This window comes from Pteropus medius, unplaced genomic scaffold, assembly GCF_902729225.1.
Source record: "Pteropus medius unplaced genomic scaffold, Ma_sr-lr_union100, whole genome shotgun sequence".
NCBI classification, from domain to species: domain Eukaryota; kingdom Metazoa; phylum Chordata; class Mammalia; order Chiroptera; family Pteropodidae; genus Pteropus; species Pteropus medius.
The window spans coordinates 39337327-39361493 of record NW_024344378.1 but is presented as its reverse complement, the minus strand read 5'-3'; the positions used below and the strand labels follow the sequence as shown (position 1 = coordinate 39361493).

Below are 24167 nucleotides of genomic sequence, written 5' to 3'. Positions count from 1 at the left end.
CCCTTCCCTTCCCTTCTCTGTCCTTTCCTTTCTTTTCCTTTTCCTTTTCCTTTTCCTTTTCCTTTTCCTTTTCCTTTCCCTTTTCCTTTTTTTTTAAATTCTCATTCCCTCAGATATAGCCAGCACTCTGGTCATGGCTATGTCTGAAAAGTAGAGACAGCCTTATGCCAAACTTCTGTTACTCCTTTTGATATCCAATATGAGTTATTTTGATTGTATTCCTGATAATGGCAAAGGCTAACTATCATTCACAGTTAAGATGTTTTCCAAAAGTTTGAAATTTTCATCAATTTGGCTTTTTTGTCCCTTTTGGAATGATCATAATGGTTAAGAGATTTTATTTATTTTATTTTATTTAGTACCGTCTATATGAAAGATAATTTTGATAGAAAGATGCTGTCAGGAATACAAAGATGAGTAAGGCAAGGTCGTTACTCAGATAAGTACATTAATTACTGTAATTCAAGGTAGAGTAAGATTAGTGCCAAAAGAGTGTATCATTTCTGTCATCAGTATATATGAAAGACAGTGACTTTTCAGGAATATCTCCACTGTTCCTACTGAAACTATTCTGTTGTTATCAGAAAAATTGTAAGAAATTAGAATACTTTATAATACAATCAAACAATAAAGAGAATCTTGCTAATTTTTGGCTCAACTGCTTTTTAATAGTTTGTTATTAACCTTAGATGTTTGAAATGTCTTAAGTACTCACAAAAACAACATAACAGTACTGACCAATAACATAATATGAAGCAAATATTGAAACTCTAGTTAAGAATGTGATTTGGCATTGGGATTGATTAAAACTATGAACAAAATATAGTCAGAGAGTCTTTCATGGAAGAAAACTTAATTATACCTTGGTATAGGTAAGGAGTATGGGTTTTACTAAAAATTTTTTGGAGAGTGTATCTCAAGCTGTATAGAAAACCTAGTGTTCTAAATAAAGGTCTCTTGTTCAGTAAGTTAGTAGAATGCCTCTCTTCTCTGGATGAGTCACAGTAAATTCAGGTTAATAGATGAGGAATCTTAGGCCCAAAGATTTTAAAATCATTAGGTCAAGAGTCGGTCAGTCAGTGATTGAAGAAATTATATTAAAACATGCTTTATGAGTGTTACAATATAATTTCCCCTCCCTTTTGGCTTCCTTTGAGTTTTAATAAAGTTTTTATATATGTTTGTAAACTCTAGGCAAAAGATGGATCTTTACCACTCTTGGTTTCTAATGGGTAATTATTATTTGAATGTGACTTAAATCTACATTTTAAAAGGCCATAATTGTGTCAAATAAGACTGACCTGACAAATGGCCTTATTACTAAATCTCACTAGAGATTTTATTAACTTTTGTTTGGATCTAGGACTGATCATCACATTGCACAATCACAATTTGATAAACACTTAAGATAATGAATTAAAGTTTTGATTTTCATGTGTTATAAAGATTGCTTTTCACTTTTTCTCTAGTTTTGTGGTCTGTGAAGACAAACATGCATCTTGGGGGCTTTAAAGAGAAAACTATGATGGGAAACCATTTTTCAAAAACCAGGTTAACAAAGATCACAAGTTTTAACATCTTTTTGAAAAGAGTGTGGTGAAACTGACATTCATTACAAGTATATAAGATATAAACTTTATGGAGAATAGTTCTAATTATATACTCAGACAGTTTTCCTTCTAGAAATGTATCCTGCATTTTACATACATTCGTGAGAGATGAGTTAAGTATAGGGCTTCTTGTCAATGATAGCAGAAGATCCGAAATAGCCTAAATATCTATTAAATAAATTATAATATACCCATCCAATGAAATAGAATGCAGCCATCCATTAAAAAGAATGAAGTAGCTCTGTATATACTGATAGGGAATGGATTGGTTTTCAAAATATAGTAAATTTTTGTAAAAGTGCAGAACAAAGTATGTAGAATTTTTAAAATTTTTGTTTTGTACATGATATGTATATTGTGTGTACATATATGCTTGCTTGAATGTGTATACAGTATCTCAGGAAGAAAATATAAGAATTTGTTAAAATTATTGCCTCTGGGCCAAGGAAATTGGACACAGTTACCAGAGTAAAAGGGTAGCTGGTGTTTCCCTGCATATATTTTGATTTTGTAACTTGTGTTTCTGAGAGACAGTGATTTGCAAGCATTTTTCTTTATTGTTCTTCCTGTAGTATATGCTTTAGTAGTTATGGAGGAAATATGCTGAGTTCTTTAAATTGAATACACAATGTTTATTAGATGGTTCTTTCTTAATAATTTTTTTCGTGAGTCTCAACTTTCACACTGAAAGCAGTACACTGTTTAGATCTGCCTTTCAGATTCAGAAAAGAAAATAATGTAGTTAGCAAAAATTAAGTTTTCTGACCAGTCGGAATTACCATATTATCTGAGATATTCGGTTGGATGTTGTATTCGCTTAAGTTGGATGTTGTATTCGCTTATAACTGCCTAGTGGAGTAGGCATTTAAGTAATACATTTGTTTAAGGTGCCATACCTCTCTGTTCCTTTAGAAAATAGATTATTTGCAATTCTAATTATACCTACCCGTTAACTCAAACATTATTTGTTTAAAATAACTTAAGTAAAAGGTTATCATCATTATAAGTAATATAATTCAAAGACTTATCATCCACAGAAAACTAAAAATTCTAGAGGACCATGTACCTTGAGAGGCCTTCTCTTTGTTTCTTGTACAAATGATTTGGCTGACCATCTTAAAATTTGAACACACAGATAAGGGCATTCATGTAGAGCTTCTTGGAATTCATTAGGAATTGACAATATTTGGTTATCTGCAGATCATTTTTTTATATTTTTCTGAAGTGAAGATTGTAAATTAGTATTTTATACAAAAACTATGGGCAGCAGTAACAGCGTAGATATTTATTTATAGGGCATTTGAAATAGAGATGAGCTCTGTTTTGTTGTAATGTATCCATTTTAAAATGAACTTGCCAATATACTATAGGAAATTCATTTTTAGTGTTAAAGGATTTAGTAATTCAAATATCATCTTTATTTCTAAATATTTTCATATTGCATAGTTTCTAGATTGGTTCCTGATATTGTATAGACTGTATAATGTTTATTAAAATGTAAATTATTGATTAACGGTTTTTAAAGATTAGAATAAGTATGACATTTTGTCCTTAAATGATGTGGAGAGAACACTTCAGATATATATTTGAAAATATGTTTTGGGTTATAATGTGTTTCCCCCAAAAGATATTTTGAAGCCCTAACCCCTGGTACCTGTGATGTGACGTAGTTGGAAATAGGGTAATTGCAAATATAATCAAGTTAGGATGAGGTTATTAGGATGGTCCCTAATTCAAAATGACTAGTGTTCTTGTAAGGAGAGAGAAAATGGATACAGGTACAAAGAGATGACAGATGCGGAGATTGGAGTGATGTTGCTATAAGCCAAGGAATGCAAAGATTGCCTACAAACCACTAGAAGGACTCCCTTACAGGTGTTAGAGGCGGTATAACCTTGCAGATACCTTCATTTCAAGACTTCTTCATTCCAAGACTATGAGACAGTAAATTTTTATTGTTTTAAGCCACTCATAGTACTTCATTACAGCAGCTCTAAGAAATGTATAAAACATAAGTTTTAAATACTTTGTTTTTATAATTTATATGTTCAAATCTAATGTCTCATTTTTAACTTTTTCTTGTCCCTTGTTTTCTCACCTTTTCTTATTTCCTTATGTCTTTTGCCTTTTTCTCCCTACAATTTCATTCTCTTCTCTACCTGAGGTTGCAGTTGAAGTCCTATCATCCAGACTTATCTATCAGGGCTTTAAACCGAACCCTTTATTCTTTAGACTATCAAGTCTGTAATACATGGGCATTATGAAACACTGAATTATTCCGCAAAGATACAGCAGAGCCTGCCTTTATGGCCCCTAATGGTCCTTGGGAGAAAGGAAGACTCCTGTAGTTTTATAGCAGTATAATGGACTTCAAAAGTCATCTTGTCCAACCTTTTCATTTTGTCAGTAAGAGTTAACTGTCTTATTTCTTCCTTTTAGGATGTTCTCATTGTCCAAAATGATCTGGCTGAGTTCTCTTGTTAATCTGATCTTTCCACTTGGCTTTTGAAAATCAAAATGTGAAGGAAGAAACAGGTGTCTTCAAAATTATGAACCTTAAAGTTGACATTATTTATTATGGTATATGAAAGTGTATTTTATTCAACATAGTGTATACATTTTTTTTTTCAAAATTACTAATATGGCTTTAACTTTTTTGAGGGGATAACTTTGTGCCATATTCAGAGCTGAACTACTAGCTCTAACCAACCAAACTTTTTCCCCACTGAATTCAGCAATGACTTAAACTCAGTGATAGTTAAATTTTTATATCAGAGGCAGATTCATAGATGAGAAAGTTAGATAAGCTTCCTTTAGGCATGAATTATAATGCTTTTGGCCTTGGTTTCAGTGTTATTGAATCAACTATATATTACATAAGATGTCTTTAAGCAGAAACACACATAAAAGAAGGTTGTATGTTGATGGGTTTAAGAAAATGTGACCAGAGGCTTGCAGGAACCTACTCCTGTATTTCCACTAGGAGCAGTGGCTCAGTATTTAGTAAATCAGTGTTTGTAGTGACTTTATAAAACATAGCTATTCCGAATAACAGCAATCAGCTCTACTTACTAATTGTACTTGTTGACTATAACGTTAAGAAATTTGTCCTCTTTCACTTTGGAACTAAATTTTAAGGGTTTTCTTGCATGTGAAAGAGCTTGCTCATGAAAATTAACTTTGAATTAAGTTCACATTTTATGAAGGCTACCTCTTTCTTGACAGACAAATTGGTAAGCCTATATAGAATCAAGGCAAGAAAAGAATCAATGAAGAGAGAACTCATGAGCTTGAAGGACTTAATTTCTTATTCAAGTTTTCAGTTAATAATACAACTGCTCTCAGAATTCTTCTAAATAGTACACTAATTTTAGAAGATTTCTTACTATTTCAGGAAGAATCCCTAACTTCAAATTCCCCCTTTTAACTTGGTGACCTCAAGATGATTTTTGGTACTACCTTACCTCATTTAGTAGCCTCATTTAAAACTACATGCTGACTGTCACAATTTAGTTGTACATTTCAGTAGTGCCTTTTTAAAATTTTCTGTTATTTGTTTGTTTGGTTTTTGGTTTTTGGTTTGTTTTTTGTTTTTTTTTTTAGACAAGGCAACCCTTGGTTGACCTCACGGATTGCAAGGACCTTGTCAGTTTACAATCCCTTATTTTTTTTATTTTTTACGCCTGCAGCACCTGGTCTTCCTAGGGTAGTCTCCCATCCAAGTACTAACCAGGCTCGATCCTGCTTAGCTTCCGAGATCAGATGGGATCAGGCTTGTTCCGGGTAACATGGGTGTAGTAAATTAATTTTCTAAGAGCTTTTGGAAAATGGTTGTTTAAGAACCATCCATTTTAGAACTCCTTTACAAATATTTAATGATGGTCTTTGTTGTGCAAATCCTTTTTTAAATGTTAAGAAAACAGATGAATATGAGAAGATTTTTGTCTTCCTATAGCTCAGAAGTTTTGTGGAGACAAATATATACATAAATAAATAATTAAAGCTATTTTATTGTGTTACAGTGAAAGTCTAAGCATCACTGGGCATATGAGGCAGGGAAAGATTAATTTTGACCGGTGATATTTGAGAAGTCATTGAAAAGCTACGTTTGAACTAGGCCTTGAAAGGATTGATTGAATTTTTACAGATGGATATGGAGAAATATCTTGAGTTAAATCAGAGGAGAATAAATGTGAATGAACAGAGGATGTTTAAGGATGTAAGACGTACATATTTAGGGAAATGAGATAGTAGAAAATGAGATAGAAAGCAGAGTTAATCTACAAGGTGAAGAAGATTTGGACACCTTTCTTTATATAATACCAAAGTGATTCGAGCAAGGGAATTATTTAGCAAATTTGTTTTATTATCAGTTTGGAAGGGTCACATTAAAATGCCAGAAGGCCAATTAATAAATAAAAACTGAATTAGCACAGTGTGTAAGTTCAGGAAAAAAAGGCATATAGATGTGGCAGTTTTCTACATGTACAGATATATAAAGTCATGAGACTCTCAGACTTTAAAATGATAGACTTAATCTTGAGCCACGTTTAAGGGTTGAGAAGTGGAGCCAGCTGGGAGATTGAGATGATATCTGAGAGGTAAACACATCAAAATCTGATATTTTCAGAGTTAGTGGAAGAATAGATTTCTCAAAATATTAATGTGAAATGCTTCTATGTTTAAATAGGGTTGAGGACTTGAAAAGAGACTAAGTGGGCCATTACTTTGAGAGAGCAGTTTCAAGGTAATGCAGAAATAGAAGCATAGATTATGTCAGATTGTAAAAACTAGGACGACTTGAAGAATATATCTTTAGGCCTTACCTTAATGACAAGGGGTACATTGATTTTGCAAAGTGTTTTACATTAAGGAAGAAAAACAAATGTTAAGTATTGTCATCTATGTTGTAGCACCTAAGAGAAGAGTGGTAGCAGTGACCATAATTGATAACTGGAAGAAACAGAAGAGATCTTCATGTCAGAATAGTGATTGTTGTTTATCCACCCCATCAGGGAAAAAATTCTATGAGAACAGGAGTTGTTTGTTTGATTGTACACAGTGCTTATTCCTAGATTTTTTTTTTTATTTATTTGACGGCTAGATGAATATAATGGGGTATCCAGGTTTTATTTTATTAATGTTTGGTGGCAAGGAGAGTATTTCAATAAAAGGTCAGGAAGTTATTTATTCTATGGGATTGGCTCTAAAATAACAGTAGTAGAAGTGATTATTCTTAGGTAGGGGCATTGGAGTATGTGATCATGATGAAGAAAATGCTTGGCTCGGACAGCGGTGGACTATGGCTCTGAGAAAGAGATTAAGAATGGTAGGTGGTCTTGTCATGATAATAACGAGAGACTGTGAAGTAGATCTAGCATTAGAATGTTTGTAGTATATTAGTATGATGTGATGACATTTGTCCTGTCTTAATTACTCCCACAGACTTAGAGCCTATGATAACTTAGTCTGTGAGAATGGCCACCAGGATGACTTTAAAACAAGCCTTTGGGGAACCTTCTGGTTAACTTAGCAGAGTAGGTAAACTCTATGCTCACCTTCTTCCATGACCACATCAGAATTACAGTTAAACTACAGAACAACCATCAATGAGAATTGCCTGAAATCTAGCTGAACATAAGACCTATAACTAAGGTTATAAAGAAGAAACCAAGTCAAGACAGGTAAGATGGGGCAGAGACTCAGAATGGGCTCGTCTCATAACCATGTGTAGTGGTTAAAATCAGGAGGGATATCTCAACTGTGGACAACCCTCCTGAGGAGTGAGGGGTCTTGGGCCCAGTGTTTCAGTGTTGGAAAGAGAAGTCTCCACAACTTCTGACTGTGAAAATCAGAGGATATTGAAGGCTGCTGGAGTCCCATTCCTGTTAGAAGGCCTGGGTGCAGACTTAACTCGCTGATGGACTCACTTGCTTTGAGCTCCGGTGCTGAGGCAGCAGTTTGAAAGGCGCCAGAGACATCCTGGGAGGAACTAAATTGCCTGGCTTCAGAGTGAATTCTCCCAGACAGAAGTGCTGGCAGAATACATTGTTCCTTTGTTGAGCCCTCCCCTCACTCAGCCTGCACACTCAGGCGAGCATCTCTGTCAACCTAATATTGTTCACCCCACTTTGGTGATTCTCTGAGACCCTGAGCCTCCTAGTTTTTGGACCCATCAAAGCCAGTTCCATTGGCTTTCAAATACAAATGGTTCATGTTGCAGACTTGCCTAAAATCTCTGAACAGTTCACAAACCCCAAACAAGCAGCATCTGGCCTCAGTATGTTCTGTACCTCTTGCTATGCAGTCCCAAACCCAGCACTAGCAGCAGCTGGCTTCAGTTGGCAGTTTAGCCTCTCCTAGGCACCTCCAAGCCCAGTACAAGTGACAGCCATCTGCAGATCATTTTGTAGCTCATACTAAGTGGCTCCAGGCAGGACACAGACAGTGGCTGACCTTGGCCTGCACCAGAGCCTCTCCCCAGAGACCCCAGAACCAACACACCTAGTGGCCAGCTTCAGACCACACCAGAGTACCACCCAACCTCCTCCACAAATGACATATTCAGAGGACAAACTCAGCAGGCACCAGAGCCCCGCTATAGTGAACCCTGCTCTGTAGAGTCAGCTCCTACACAACAGCTCTTCCACTATAGTTATAGCCAGATCTCAACAACCAATCAGCCTGATGGTTATTCCCGTCCATTGATGTGCCAACAGCAGTCAATGCTCAACTGCAGTAGGAGGGGGGTTACACACAACCCACACAAGGGACACACCTGGAGCATCTGATTCAGGTGACCAGGGAAATTATGCCACTGGACCTTACAGGACACAGACTACATAACACCACTCTACCAAGACTGGGAGATGGAGCTACTCTGTGTAATACATAGATACAAACACAGGGATGCAGCCAAAATGAGGAGACAAACATGTCTGAAATGAAAAAACAAAACTCCAGAAAAACTGAACAAAATGAAGACAAACAATCTACCAGATGTGGAGTTGAAAACACTGGTTATAAGGATGCTCAATGATCTCAGTGAGAACTTCAGCGAAGAGACAGGAAACATTAAGACGGAGATAGAAAACATAAAAAGAACCAGTCAGAAATGAAGAATACAATAACCGAAATGAGACTACATTAGACTTCTCATCGAAAGCCGCCACCATGGTATTCAGGAGCTTCGTGGAGGTTGGCCGGGTGGCCTACATCTCCTTTGGGCCTCATGCCGATAAACTGGATGCAATTGTAGATGTTATTGATCAGAACAGGACCTTGGTTGATGGACCTTGCATTCAAGTAAGGAGACAGGCTATACCTTTCAAATGCATGCAGCTCACTGACTTCATCCTCAAATTTCCACATAGTACCCATCAGAATTATGCTTGATAAGCCTGGCAGAAGGCAGATATCAGTACAAACAGTCAGCCACAAGATGGGCAAAGAAGATTGAACCCAGAGAAAAGAAAGCCAAGATGACAGATTTTGATCATTACAGAGTCATGAAGGCAAAAAAAAAAAAAAATGAAATGAATAATCAAGCTTGAAATTAGGAAGCTTCAAAAGGCAGTTCTCCTGAAAGCTTCTCCCCAAACACCTGCTGCTAAAGGTACAGCTGCAGTAGCTGCTGCAAAGTTCCAGCAAAAAAAGATAACTGCTGCAGGCAAGAAGGCTCCAGCCTAGAAGGTTCCTGCCCAGAAAGCTGCAGACCAGAAGACAGCAGCACCTCCAGAAGCTCAGAAGGGTCTGAAAGCTCCAGCCCAGAAAGCACCTGTTCCAAAGGCATCTGGCAAGAAATCATAAGAACATAAGAGGCTGTTATAAAAGTAATAAAGGTTCTTTTTGACATGTTGACAAATCTAAAAAATATACATTAGAAAGAATCAATAGATTAGATGAAGTAGAAGATCAAATCAACAATTTGGGTTATAAGGTAACGGGAAACACTCAATCAGAACAGCAACAAAAAAAAATTCAAAAAATTAGGATAATTTAAGCAGTTTGTGGGACAACATCAAGCATACCAACATTCACATCATAGGGATCCCAGAAAGAGAAGAGAGAGAGAGAGCAAGGAATTGAAACCTATTTGCAGAAATAATGGTGGAAAACTTTCCTATCCTGGTGAAGAAAGTAGACATACAAGTACAGGAAGCACAGAGAATCCCAAACAAGGTGAACCGAAAGAGGCCCACAGCAAGACACAGCATCATCAAAATTCAAAAAGTTAAAGACAGAGCGAATCTTAAAAGCAGCAAATGAGAAGTAGTTAGTTACCTACAAAAGAGCTCCCATAAGACTGTTAGTTGATTTCTCAGCAGAAACTTTGCAGACCAGAAGAGATTGGCATGAAATATTCAAAGTGGTAAAAATTAAGGACCTACAACCAAGATTACTCTACCCAGCAAAGCTATCATTTAGAATTGAAGAACAAATAAAGAGCTTCCCAGACAAGAAAAACTTAAAGTAGTTCATTACCCCCAAACTGCTATTACAAGAAATGTTAGAGGGACTGCTTTAAGAAGAAGAAGGAAAAAAAAAAAAAGGATCAGAAATATGAATAATAAAATGCACACTATAAATAATTACTTTAAATGTAAATGAGTTAAATTCTCCAATTAAAAGACATAGTGTGGCTGAATGGATAAGAAAACAAGATCCTTACGTATACTGCCTATAAGAGACTTACTTCATATTGAAAGACACATCAGAGATGGAAATAGATATTTCATGAAAATGGAAACAAACAACCAAAAAGCTGGGGTAGCAACACTTTATGCCAGACAAAATAGACTTTAAAACAAATGCAATAACAAGAGACAAGGACCTAGGAATTCCACTTATGGGTATTTATCCAAGGGAAATCAAAACACTAACTTGAAAAGATATAAGGATTCCTTATTCATTACAGCATTATTTACAATAGTCAAGATACGGAAGTAACCTTAGCGTTCATCAATATAGACAATTGGATAAAGAAGATGTGATACAATGGAATATTACTTGGCCATTAAAAGGAATGGAACTTTACCATTTGCTACAAGATGGATGGACCTAGACAGTATTATGCTAAGTGAAATAAGTCAGACAAAGATAAATACCATATGATTTCACTTATATTTGGAATCTATAAAAACAAAATAAATGAACAAAATAGAAACAAACTCATAGAGTACATTTTGATTGTTGTCAGATATGAGGGATATTGAGGGGCTGGGTAAAAAGGGGGAAGGGATTAATATGTACAAATTGGTAGTTACAAAATTGTCTTGAGAATGTAAAGTAAAGCATAGGGAATATAGTCAATAATGTAACAATTGTATGTGGTGTTAGACTGGGTACTAGATTTATCGGGATGATCACTTCATAGGTAATATAGATATCTGATCACTACGTCGTACACCAAAAATTAATATAATGTATGTCAACTATAATTGAAAAATAAAAAATTATTTAAACAAGCCGATTGGAGTTAGTTTAAAATATAGAATTGAAATATAAATGTTTTATGTCTACGCATATTTCTTTTATTCCACTCTCCCCCCCACACACACAGGAAAAGAGAAAAGAAAAAGAGAAGTGTTAAATTAAAAGATTAGTCCTTAAAGTAGTGTTTATTATAGCAAAAGGTATCAAAATTTACTATAAAAGTTATAATTCTGATTAGATAATTTTATTAAACAATTACTAGTATTTGGAAATAACTCCACAGACGACAGTATTCTTTATTTCATCAATATCATTTTGTGAGTTCAGTAATATAAACTTTTTTAGCCAGTTCTTATTTATTCATTTTTATCTTTTATTGCAAAATGAATTCCAACTCTGAATTTAAATGATTTTACATTAACAGTAAAGTTGCAAGCATTTTGTAATAGTGTGTACGTTAACCTTTTTTTCATAAATAAGCATGTCGGGTATTTGTACACATTAGAGATGAACAAGTCTTATTTGTTTTTATCTTGCCTGTGTAGAGTCTTTCTCTAGTATATAATCTCAGAAGCTTTTTCTCAACCAGTTTTAAATGTTTTCCACCATTTTCAGAAATTTGAGAAATTTTTATGTGTTCAGAGTTTCCCAGTAGTATAATTTATGCCTGTAGACCTTTTCTTAAGGTTATTTTCTTATTGTTAGCCTGAGCTTCCTTTTACTGTTAGAACAGTCATGTAATTTATGCGTTTTCAGAGTATTATCTTGTTTATCATTTATTTAAGAAAGGCTACATTGTACATTTTGTTTATTTTGTACATCTATCATTAATCTTTTAGATTTTTTGATTTTCATATTCATGTTTTATAATTTTTAAAATTTTATAAGTAATTTAGAATTTTTGCTTTGTAATCATGGTTTTGAATAATGACATTATTACAGTGCCACAATTTTTAAACATTTGTGATGTATGATTTTATAGTCATATCTTATTATGGTACTTATTGTATTGAAAGCTGTGTTTAAAAATGTTTTTTAAACATTTAACCAGTAACCCACAAACTTTAATATCAGCTACAATAATATTTACTTTAGAATTAAAGAATTTATGGTCCTTTGGGGCTTTATTGCAATAGGATTTAACTTGTAAATATATCAATTTAAACTATAAATAAATATGCAAATACCATTTATCAAGTAGCACTGGTCATTATACGTGAAAGGCAAGTCACTGCTCATTATCTTAATTTATAAACCAAATTATTTCTGCCAATACTAAGAAAGAGAAAAGAAAGATTCTCAAAGGTTTTTACTATTCATCAGTCATCTTTTGCTGTTTTAGTTAATATTTCTCACCATTAACTTTACATTTGTTTATTATTTATTAACTTTAAATCATAAGTAATTTTTATCATGTGCTTATTAGCAAAATTGAGAAATTACCGTGATACAGTGGTACTTTCTATATGCACTAACTGGCAGAGGTCTCCCAGAAGCTGTGCAACAAAAAGACCCACAGATTGTATTAAAATACTGGAATTACAGTTACTAAATCAGTTTTAAAATATATAGCAACAAATCAGGGGATTAAGAGAATGAGAAAACAGACCACAGACTGCTAAAAAGTATTTACAAAAGACATCTGATTAAAGACAGTTGTCCAAAATATACAAAAAACTCTTAAAACTCAACAATAAGAAAGCAACAAATGGGCAACAGACCTGAACAGACACCTCACCAAAGATTTACAGATGGCAAATATGCATGTGAAAAGATGTTCAACATCAAATGTCATTTTAGAATTGCAAATTTAAAAAAGGCGATACCACTACACACCTACTGGAATTGAAATAGGGCTATAATTCTTTCCGGGCCAAGTTCCCACAGTTTCTCATTTCAAGAAACCAGACCAGAGTCCCTTTTCTTTATATTCACCTAGGTCAACTTTCTCAGACATAAATCAGGGTTATGGGGGCACTAGTTCCCCTCTGGAATCACAGATAACATATAAATGTATACCTTGAGTCGTTTTTACAGGAACCAGAATCCCCTCACACCCCGCCCACACACATACAAGACAGAAAACTGCTGACTCTCGCTGACCAGTCACATAAACCCCAAACGAGATGGCGCTGGAGTATCGATGACTAGAAATCTTAAAGTATCTCTTTGTAACTTCAGCTCCAACCAGTTAGAATCCACAAGCTGTGATCACACATTGAAGGACCCCCTGCCACTCTCACTTTCACCCTTTAACCCATTTCCCATTTAGAAAAAAATGTAGCTCACTGCCAGTGTTAATTTACTTTTACATAAACATACTCTTTGAGTCTGAAGCAAATCTGACTGGTTTTCAATGTGAAAATAAAATATAAATACTGTTCTTGGAGTTGTTTCTAAACAGAACTTGTCTCTAATCCTCGTGTAACAGAAATGTATACATAAATCAGATTCATCAAATGAATCTTCGGCTAACAACTGTTTGAGAACAATGTTAACATCATGCATAGGAATGCTATGTTTTCTAGGATTTGACATTTTCAGTGATTGAGAATTACTATATTTTGTAAATGGAAATACCACTACTAAAACCAGAATGCTGTAAACAGAATGATGTCATTTGTTTCCAAAGACTATTGCTATGCTAGAGCAATGTGAAAATAATAATAAAAGCGAGCTATTTCGTGGCAAACTTTAGGAGTAAGTTTAGGATTGTAATTCGTGAGCTATCTTGGGGTAAACATTGCAGCCGCAAACGCTGCTGGCCAGTATTCTCGGGGTACATGGGAAGTGGGTTAAAACCAACTGTCCATAAGCAGACAGGGAATTTGGGCTTTTGAGAATAGCTTTTCTGTTCTCCTTGTGTAATGCTAGCAATAAAGCCACCCTAATTTTCCACTGCAATTCTCAGTATTCAATGTTTGGCTCCATTGTTGCCGGGTGGACTTTTTATTCGGTTCCAGAATGGAAACAGTCTAAAACACTAACAATACCAAATGCTGACGAGGATATGGAGCAACAGGAGCTCTCATTCATTGCTATTGGGAATGCCCAGTGGTGCAGCCACTTTGGAACACAGTTTAGCAGTTCCTTAATACACTCTTACTATACAATCCAGCAATCATATTCTTTGGTATTTACCCAAAAACCTGCACGCGAGTGTTTATAGTAGCTTTATTTGCGGCTACCAAAACTTGGAAGCAACCAAGATGTCTTTCAATAGGTGAATGGATAAATAAAACTGTGGTACATCCAGACAATGGAATATCATTAAGCACCGGCAAGAATAAACTATGAAGCCATGAAAAGACATGGAACCTTAAATGTATACTTTACTAAATGAAAGAAGCCAGTGTGAAAAGATCACATACTATATGATTCCAACTATATGACATTCTGGAATAGACAAAACTATGGAGACAGTAAAAAGATCAGTGGTGAGGCATAGGAAAAGGCTGAATAAGCATAGCACACAAAATTTTTAGGACAGTGAAACTGTTTGGCCTGGTACTATAATGATAGTTACATGTCATATATTTGCCCACATCCACAGAGTGTACAACACCAAGAGTGAACCCTGATGTAAACCGTGGACTTTGATGATGATGTGTAAGTGTAGGTTCATTGATAATATCAAATGTATCACTCTATTTCAGGACGTTGATAATGAGGGAAGTTGTTTATGTGTGGGAATAGAGGGTGTATGGAAACTCTGTGTTTTCCACTTAACTAAAATTGCTCTAAGAAATAGTCTATTAAAGTATAAAAAGAAAAGGGGAAAGATAGGAAATTGATTAACATACTCAGGATAGGGTGTAGTGGGATGAAAGGATCTTAATACTCAATTATGAATCATACTGAGTTCTTTTGTCCTGTTTATGCCACACTGCCTTCCCTGCTGAGAGCATAGCTTATAACGACTGAAGTTGGATGTGAGCCTGGGAACTCAGCCCAGGGAAGGGGCCTGGAATCCATACATGCTTACTTTTGCTGGAGTAAGTAAGCCTGGCCACAATTATAACTCACTAAAGACTTGCTAAGCAGCCATGCCTTTCATCTGTGACATTTTTGGCAGAGGACACATGAGGCCATAAGGGTGTCACCAGTGAATGACCATATTAGGAGTGACATGTTATAGCTATCATTATATAGGTGACATGATCTGAGCTTAATGAATAGATTTACTTGGTGATTCCATGTATTCTCTATTTGCTTTTATTTTTTCTATGTCTAATGTTCTACACAGGATGCTTGCTCTCTATACTAACCATATCATGAATTTCATTCGTCCCCTTTGTTTTTCTTGTTATCTAGAACAGAATTAGATAGTATCCAAAAAGTATAACAAACATATATTTACAGCTATTATATACTTCCTACCCACATATAAAATTTGTATGCACCAATGATTTTAGCCTCTAATACTCTTTTGATAAATATTGAAAACCATCGCTGTTCTTACATATGATTTAAAATTTCAAAACATAATTTTCCAGATCAAAGCCCTAACAGATTCGCAAGTGTCCCCGCAACTTCTCATATTGTAGTGTCCTGTATAGATAAATACCCTCTGCATGAATGCTTTCTTTCTGAGATACTACTACTTTATAAGGTGGCTCATCCCATACAGGACAAGCTAAAATTGATATAAAGTTTTTCCTAACATTGAACCAAAATCTGGCTATACATAACTTTCATATACTGGACTTAGTTTATTTTCTAGTCATTATTTCTTAAATCAGGGACTCCTTTGAAAATCTGATAGAAGCAATCAATAAGCTCCTTTTCCAGAGGAAAAAATGCTTATATTCATAAATTTTTACAAATAATTTCAAGAACTTTCCAGACTCTTTGAAGGGGTGTTTGTTTGTTTGTTTAACCCAGATTGAGATCCTCTGCTCTATAACAAGATATATCAAGTTTTTCCTATATATTAAAGTGTCATAAAGACCTTAGGCTAAACATTCCCAGTTTCTCTAACCAGTCCTAACATGACTTGTTTATAGGCAAACCTTCACTATCCAGATCACCTACTTTTGTTTGTATTCTAAGGTCTATGACTTTCTGAATGTGATGCCTTTAATTTTCATTTGATGTGATTTCAATATATTGGGACTGGTACTTCACATATTTGGAACACTCTATAATAGCAGTTTTAGCATTCACACCACAGTACATTCTTGCCTCATACCAAGTTTCTGTTTAACTTCATCTTTCCATCATCCAAAATCTCTAGGACAATATTTAACATATTGTAGATGTTCCAGTGAATATTTGTAGAATGAATAAAACTTCCTAATCCTTTTTGCATCAAAAGCTGCTGGGCAAGTTTTACCACATATTATAGTAATGTGTGCCTGTGAGGGATAGGGTGGGAGTGTTGCACCATACTTAAGTAGTGGCTTTTTGGAACCTGAACTGAATATTTAACATTTACTCTTGTTAAATTTCATTGTACAAGAGCAGTTATTTCCTTTGTTATCTAGAGAGATACCAGGGAAAACAAAATATTGATAATTATTACTTTCCTTTATATAATACCATGCACAGTGGGTAAGTGCTTCACAAATGTTTGCGAACTAAATGAACGATTGTTAGCTATGACCGTGTACTTAGTAAAGTATGTACTTTGAGAGCTTGATTCACTACTAGTGAATGTTTTATACTTTATATTTCAGTGAGTGAGTTGAATATATTTTTCTAAAGATGAGCACTTTAAATTATAACTTTATATATACTTTCTAGATGTCAAGGTAGGACACCTAAGCTTAGTTCTCCTTCTCCACCTCCCCCCTCCCCACACCCCACACACCCCCACAATTGCTACAGTTGATCATACCTGATAGAAAAGTCTGTGGTGTGTAATTTTGGGCCTTCACATCCTTTGGTCACAATCTTGAACCAACTCATTCTGGGTTCACAGTTCATGTAACCTGGGAAATATTTTGCTGCTTCACAGGCAGTTTTAATCAGCTTTGAAACTTTTTGTTGAATGATTAACCACACTTCTGGCTCTTCCTGTCTTCTCCTGAGGAACTTCCTCTTGTTTCTCTTATGATGAGTAGAAAGTAGGGAACAACATAATTGGAATCCTCATCTTTTTTAGGCATAAAGGGGAAACTGCCTTTGCCATTATATTGTTCACTATTTGCTCTGTGTTCTATTTCCATGTAATCTAGGGCAGCAGCATTTCCACTTTCTGTGTCTGCTGCTTTAACGAGGAAGCCAAGGCATTTTTAAATAGCTTTCTCTATGCATAATAGCAAAGAACTTATCTCTGCTAGCTCTAAGTTATTTGAATTTGAAAACCTGGTGTGTGAAATCAGTCTCTACATGGTTCATATATCCCCACATTGAGAACGAGCAGCTTTCTAATGTATGCTATTGGTAAGCTATTTAAAGGTTCTGTGCTTCCTGAGAAACTAGGAGGTTGAGTTATCAAAGTGACAAGGAGACTGATCTGTTGAGAGAATATTTTAAGACCTGGACTGGGGCACTGTGTTCTAAGATATAGTCACTCTAGGTCATGCATTCTCAACCAAGATTCATGGTTCCCAAAGCTGACAGAACCTCATACTTAACTCAGGTATCACTTTAAAGCTAAGTATTCCTGGGCCTGTTCTCTTTTTTTATGTGATGGTCAGTCGGGTGCAGCCACAAGAGGAAACACAGGAGAGGCATGTGAAAACAATTTATTACACTCTTAGGTCCAGGAGAAATAAAGTCACTGCACAAGGAAGCGGATTCAGCCAAGCAGGTGGGGAGCCAAGATTGCACAAGGACCTGTGGGCTAGTGCCTTTTGTTGGGGGTCAGGTTGGAATACACAAGAAAGGGAAGAAGGGGATTTCATTGGTACATTTAAATGTTACTAAGTCATGGTCAGGAGAGGGCAGAAAGGAGAACTTGTGGCAAGGGCCAACCTTCACCTGGTCATCTGTGCAGGCTGCTTAGAGCCAGTTTGTGGGGATGTTAAGACAGCAGGAACATACTGTTTTTTAGTGAAGTTTTAAAAATATTTATAATACAGTGCCCCCGGTCTTAAGAGTTTTTGATTCAGCAGTATATCTTCAGGTTTAAAGCTTAGAAATGTATATTCTTAGAAGGTTTTCTCCAAATGATCTTGAAGACCCCTGAAATTGTGGCACAAAATTGAGTGCCGTGTTTCTGGGGAGGTATAGCTTTTGTCTGACTCTGATAGTTCCTTGACCCCAAAAAGGTTAAGAATAAGAATCCTTACTAAAAAGCCACTGGTTCTCAAACTTTACAGTGCTTCAGAATTACCCAAAGACTTGTTAAAACAAAGATTGCTGGGCCCCACCTCCAGAATTTCTCCCTCAAGTAGTCTGGGGTGAAGCCTGACAATTTGCATTTTTAAGTTGTTCCTTGGTATTGTTGCTGCTGTTGGACAGAGGGCAACCTTTGAGAACTACTGTTCTAGGACTTGGCTAACACTACTTTGTGCCTTCAGCATCAAGCTCTGGAAGCAAACTATTACCTTTCAGGATTCTTCACCAATTAATATAGTAATATATATAATAAAGCATAACAAAGCTAAAACTAGTTTACCGCTGTAAGAGAATAGTAAAGAAAACTTCTTTCCTGGCAAAAGAAATGGCAGTGGAAAGTACAGAGGCATTCTTAATTGACCAGTTGATAAACCTGTTTTTTAAACTGTTGCTTCTGTGTGTAACATTTCTTTGTATCAGAGAGTAGCATAGTTCCATGACTACTTTTAATAGTTTTTTTTTATTATTATTTTTTACCTAATTACAGTGTAACTCTTCAAGTAACAGTGTTCTCCAAGGCCAAGTAGAAAACAGCTCACAGTTAAAACATAAATTATAGTTTAACCTAAATGTGACGGGAATCAAAAAAGATAATTCTAAAGATCCCTGAAATTAGGAAAACTTGTTCTATTTTATAAAGCTCCTAAAGCAGGTGGTCAAGTGGTCAATGCAGGAAAGCTTTTAGAACCCCAAAGAAAAAGCAACTGTTTCAAAAGCTGTAAAACACTAGTAAATCCACAGGAGTCCCAAAGAAGTTTATTTGCCCAAACTGCTTACAGGCTGTCTGAAACTTTGAAGGGAACTAAAACCCTGGAAGCAATCTTTATTATCCATGAAGAGTCTAATTGTGAAACTCCTCTGTCTAAAGAGATAAACCTAAGTAAGGCTTCTGGGCATCATTAATGGGCTTCAGCTTTTTCCTTTCCCAGTTAGCCCTGGGACTTTTGTTGCCTCATCCCTGTAAAGGGAGTTGTCCTAAGTGAAACAGGAACTGGCCTGAATTAAAGTCTAGAGCTTTAGAAGGGAAGGCCTTTGTTTAAAAGAAGTATATTAAAATTATATTAGTCGTGATTGACCTGAAATTAAATTATGTGTATTCAGTTTCTCTGTACTTTTTTGCAATATAACTTTTTTTTTTACAACATATTAGAAGGGAAGGAAGCTTTATTTTAAATGAATAATAATTTATAATTGAAGTAAAACACTCTAGTGCCAAAGTCTTTATGTAAAGTTCTTTCTTCTTTTGTAGTCTTTTTACTTGGCACAGCAGTACTTTGGTATTTCATGGCCATCAAAATGTTGGCATAAATTATCATTACTTAAAGAAATATTTCTGAAACTTTGTTAACTTTGGTATTACCTTACCATATTTTGAATCTAAATAGTACTTAGTATATGTAATTATTATCACTTAAAATATATTAATTTTTAAGGTAACCAAAATAGCTACTGTATCATACTAATTGAAATTGTGAATCCTCCTTATTAGCTGAAAAATTCAGCTTCCAAGACTGTTGGCTGACATCATCAGAGTTTTTGACAAACAGGGAGGTAATGGGGAATTAATTGTAGCGCCTTGTTGACTTGTGCTGCATAAGAAACAGATGTTTGCAAGATGGAAATGAACAAAACCAGTAAAGAAATAGGTATCCTATTCAACTTTTCAGTAGTACAAACAGTGAAATTATTAAGAAAAATTGTAAAATACATTTATTTTAAAATTAGTTTTAGAATAAAAAAGGTCAGGAAACAAAAGTATATACTCTGTTCTCTAAGGATTGTATGCTTGACAGGACACAAGACTATAAGACATTTTATTTTAGCTTAATTTTGAAATTCTTCTGAGATTTTGTGATTATTAGCATTTTAACACATGCTTTTCATTTATAGTTGAGTTGATTTGATTTTGTAATATTTCTTATTCTCATATTACATTTGCTTTTTCATCAAAAAAGAGAAAGAATCTGTGGATTATAGAAATTCGTGCCACAGAAGTCTCCCGTGTAGTTTTATTTCTGCCAAGTGGAAGAAGCCGTGGTTAACTTATTATGAAATGGGAGATGTTATGTTTTACCTTTAATTCTGCCACCTTATGTGAATAACATGAACATTCAGCAATACTCTTTTTATGCTTTCATATTTGGAAAAGTAGTAGGATTGTTTATGAAAAGTTTATTTTAATCTTGCTTATCTTCACTTTGCTCTTAAACATTAAATGGCTTAAAAGAAGACAGTAGTAGAGTCTTAGAATTGGAAAGAATCTTTAATATTTTATAAACCACCCCTTGCCAAAGCCAGAAATGGAATCCTTCAATGACAGACTTGTCAAGTTTTCATCCAGATTCTTCTTAATTGTTTCTAGTTATTGCAGGCTGAAAGCTCACTGCTTCATAAGTAAGTCTGCTTTGGTTTGGTAATGTTTAATTATTAGAAGTTTTGTTCATTCTTTGTGCAGAGCTAGAACTGGCCTTTCTGGAAATTTTACTTAAAAGGTTCTTCCTTTCCAAATTTCCTAACTCTTTAAATAATAGTACATAATTATTGTTTGTCCTTATTATTTTCTCCAGGCAAGACATTCTCCATGTCTTCAAATGATCCCAGTAATCTATGATTTTTAAATGTCTTTGACACATCATAGTTTGTAACTGCTTCTCTTATATTTGGATGTCATAAATTGAACAAGATATTCAGAGATGGTATGAACAAAGCAAAATCTCAAGGGACTGTTACCTACCTTGGTCTGGGTACTTTGTGTCAAAATTTGACACTCACACTTTTTAAAATATATAATTTGTATTGGTTTACTATATTGAAATCCTCCAAGGTTCCTTCATATGAATTTCTAGGAAGCTAGCTCTCCCTCTGATACTACTTATATAGTTGATTTTTTAAACCTAAAAATAGGTTTTTCGTTATTAAGTTTGAGGATTAATCCTTATTCTAGCTTTTCTTGATCATTTTAAAATCTAGGTCTTAATTATATTTTTTGTGAGATATAGTTTTGAATCATTATGTCATTTGTTAATTTACGAATAAAAATTGCTTTCAAGTCATAGTATGTAAGAACAAAGATGAAAAGATAGTATGATATAGGTTAAAAACAGTAGTATTATTCACTTCTCTTTAACCAGCTACAAATGCATCAAGAACTGTCATTCAGCCCATATTTCATTGACGTACCTATTGCAAGTTGTCTTGATACAAATAATTTTTATTTTTGTTAAAAGACAAATTACCCTCAACAAATATATTTGGTTCTTAGTAATTACTGTTTTATTGTTTGTTTGTTTTTTCCATGATTCTGATCATCCATCTTGGAGTTTTTGTTGGAATTCTAGTTTACTAGCATGTAATTTGTTTCAAAATTGCCCCTTTCCTCCTTTACAAATATTTATAGATGCCTATCTCTAATATCTTATTAATGCCATGCATTTTTTCAAAGACTGCCAGTAATGGCTCTGTTTATATTTATCAATTTAATAATTTAATATTCTAACATATAACTTATTTGAACCCATCTAAACTTGGATTAATTTTTAGTTGTTTAATAAAAGCATAAAGATGTTGCTGTTACTTTTTATAATAGAAAAAAGTGAAAAAGACCTTAAATGTTTAAGAAAATGTGTAATAAAACAATACGTTTACTCAAGTATTTATTTGGTAGCTGTTTAAAATTGTGGTAGAGTAATAACATGAAAAGAGTAAAATCAGTAACTTATAAATTGGGTGTATCTTGAAATTTGGTAACAACGATACTTGTGAGAAAAGGCTGAAAGTGCAATTACATAGTTAAGTGGTTGAGCTCAAGGTTAAAACTATGGGATCCTTTTCGGTCATTTGTTTTCCAAATCATCTCTAATATAATGATATTATTTATAAGGAAAAGTAATTTCATTTCTTAAAACAAAAAGGATCCTGTACCTGTTCTTTATGGTTTAGTTTATTTTTAATCTTTACAGTTTCTGTATTAAAAATATTTTTTTCTCGACAGAAGAGTAACAAAAGAAATTAAACTAAACTTTCCTTTTAACTATTAGTGTTTTATGATCTTCTCAAGTATTCTTTTTCTGAACGTAGCTTTAAAAACCCTTTTATATTGAGTTATTTTCTTAATCCTGCTTATTTCTTCTTTCTGAAAGGTGATGTGTCAGTAAAGCATATTAAAAATATATAAATTTACTATGCTCAATCAATCTCTTTTCCTTCATAGTATTTGATTTTGCATTTTCTTCTGAACTGGTTTCATTTTCCTCTATTTTAAGTTCAAAGTTTAAAGTTTTATTCAACAGATGCAAAACACTTTGCTCTTTGCCACCTCATGCCAATAAGCATGAAAACAATACAGTTCCTTCACACTGTTTTACAGTGTAAAAGGCATTCAGCTATAAATTAGGAAATCCAGGTTCTAGTACCAGGCTTCTATAAACAAGTTTTCGACAAGTAAAGTCACAATCTTTCTGAGTGTCCTTATCGTCATCTGTAAAAATGAGACTATTAATCTCTAAAATTCCATTTCCATTTTTAATAGCCTATTTTTCTTTTATTCAATTTTCTCCTTTTTTCCCCTCCTCTGATTTAACAGTCTTTCTTTATCTTAACAGTAAATTCCCATGTTTATATTATGCTATCTTGAGACTTTAAACTATTCATTGATGACTGTTAATTCATAATCCATTTTCACACTGTTGTAGTAATTGGAGCATTGAAATATGTTGTAATGTTTTTTAGGGCTAGTTCCCTATTTTTTCCTTCTTTCCTTCCTTCCTTGAATATTCCTGATTATATTTGCTTTTCCATAAAATTGATTTGTCTAGTTCCAAAATCTTATTGGAATTTTTTTAAAGGTGTATAAAGTTGTGGAATAATTTATAGAAAAATTACATATTTATTACTGATAGAGGTTTAAAGGAAAGCTATCAAGTATTCAGAATCTGTATATAGAGAGCAAGAGAAACAGTAAAAATCAAGTATGATCATTGTACTAATGAATTTCGAGGTATCTACTTCAGAAGTAGTGACGGTACTTCCAGTGATTTTAAAAGAAGTGTAAATTTAATAAAGACTAACCATTTAATTCTACTGATATTTGGCTTTGTGTGGTGATAGGATATAAATATGACTACATCCTAGTAACAGCATAAAATACAGGTTAGAAGAAGGTGAAATTTAGGGTCTAAAAGTTTTGAACTATTAATTTATTTATGGAAAGAAAACTTAATTATCTTAATGGCTCACACCTGCAAAGTTGTAGCAAAAGAAAAGTAAGTGAAACCTCATTATACTGGGAGGAAAGAGGACTAACCAGGGAGATTCAGAAAGAGAAGTCATAGAACTATTCAGGAGCAAGAATATGTGCCTTATTAGTATACAGAAAGTCTAGAATGAAAAAAAAGAATAATTCGGCCATATGCTTATTGAAAAATGTAGAGACTATTTGTGTAAAGTGTTTTTAGTATTCTCAACAGGGATTTTCTTTTTAAGCCTAATTATATGTCATTAAACTCAATGACATGACATCTGCAAAATTAAAAAATGGACACATTCTGTTACACTCCTGATGACTGGGACAGTTACCAAGGATATAGTAAAGAAAGGGAAAGGAACGTTAATTCTCCAGTTATTGAATACTTAATAGGGTTGTAAATTTTTATTTCTATGATTTTTCTATTAATGTCTTTTTCCTTCTAAAAGTCTGCAGAATGTGCTAGGGTAGAGATTTGGTTGTCTTTTCCTCATTATTGGGTCCCCAGGGCCAAGCACAGTGCTTTGCGCATAAATGACATCCTATATATAGTGGTCAAATGAATATGCTGCATTATAGGGTGGAAAGGTTTA

The 24167-nt window shown here is 34.3% G+C and overlaps 1 protein-coding gene and 1 pseudogene across 7 annotated transcripts in view; both read left to right on the top strand.

Moving 5' to 3' along the window:
• The window catches only part of JMJD1C (jumonji domain containing 1C), a 305718-nt gene that overhangs the window by 197099 nt on the left and 84452 nt on the right, over positions 1–24167 (top strand). The window lies entirely within an intron of this gene.
• On the top strand, positions 7063–9442 carry LOC120609425 (60S ribosomal protein L14-like; annotated as a pseudogene).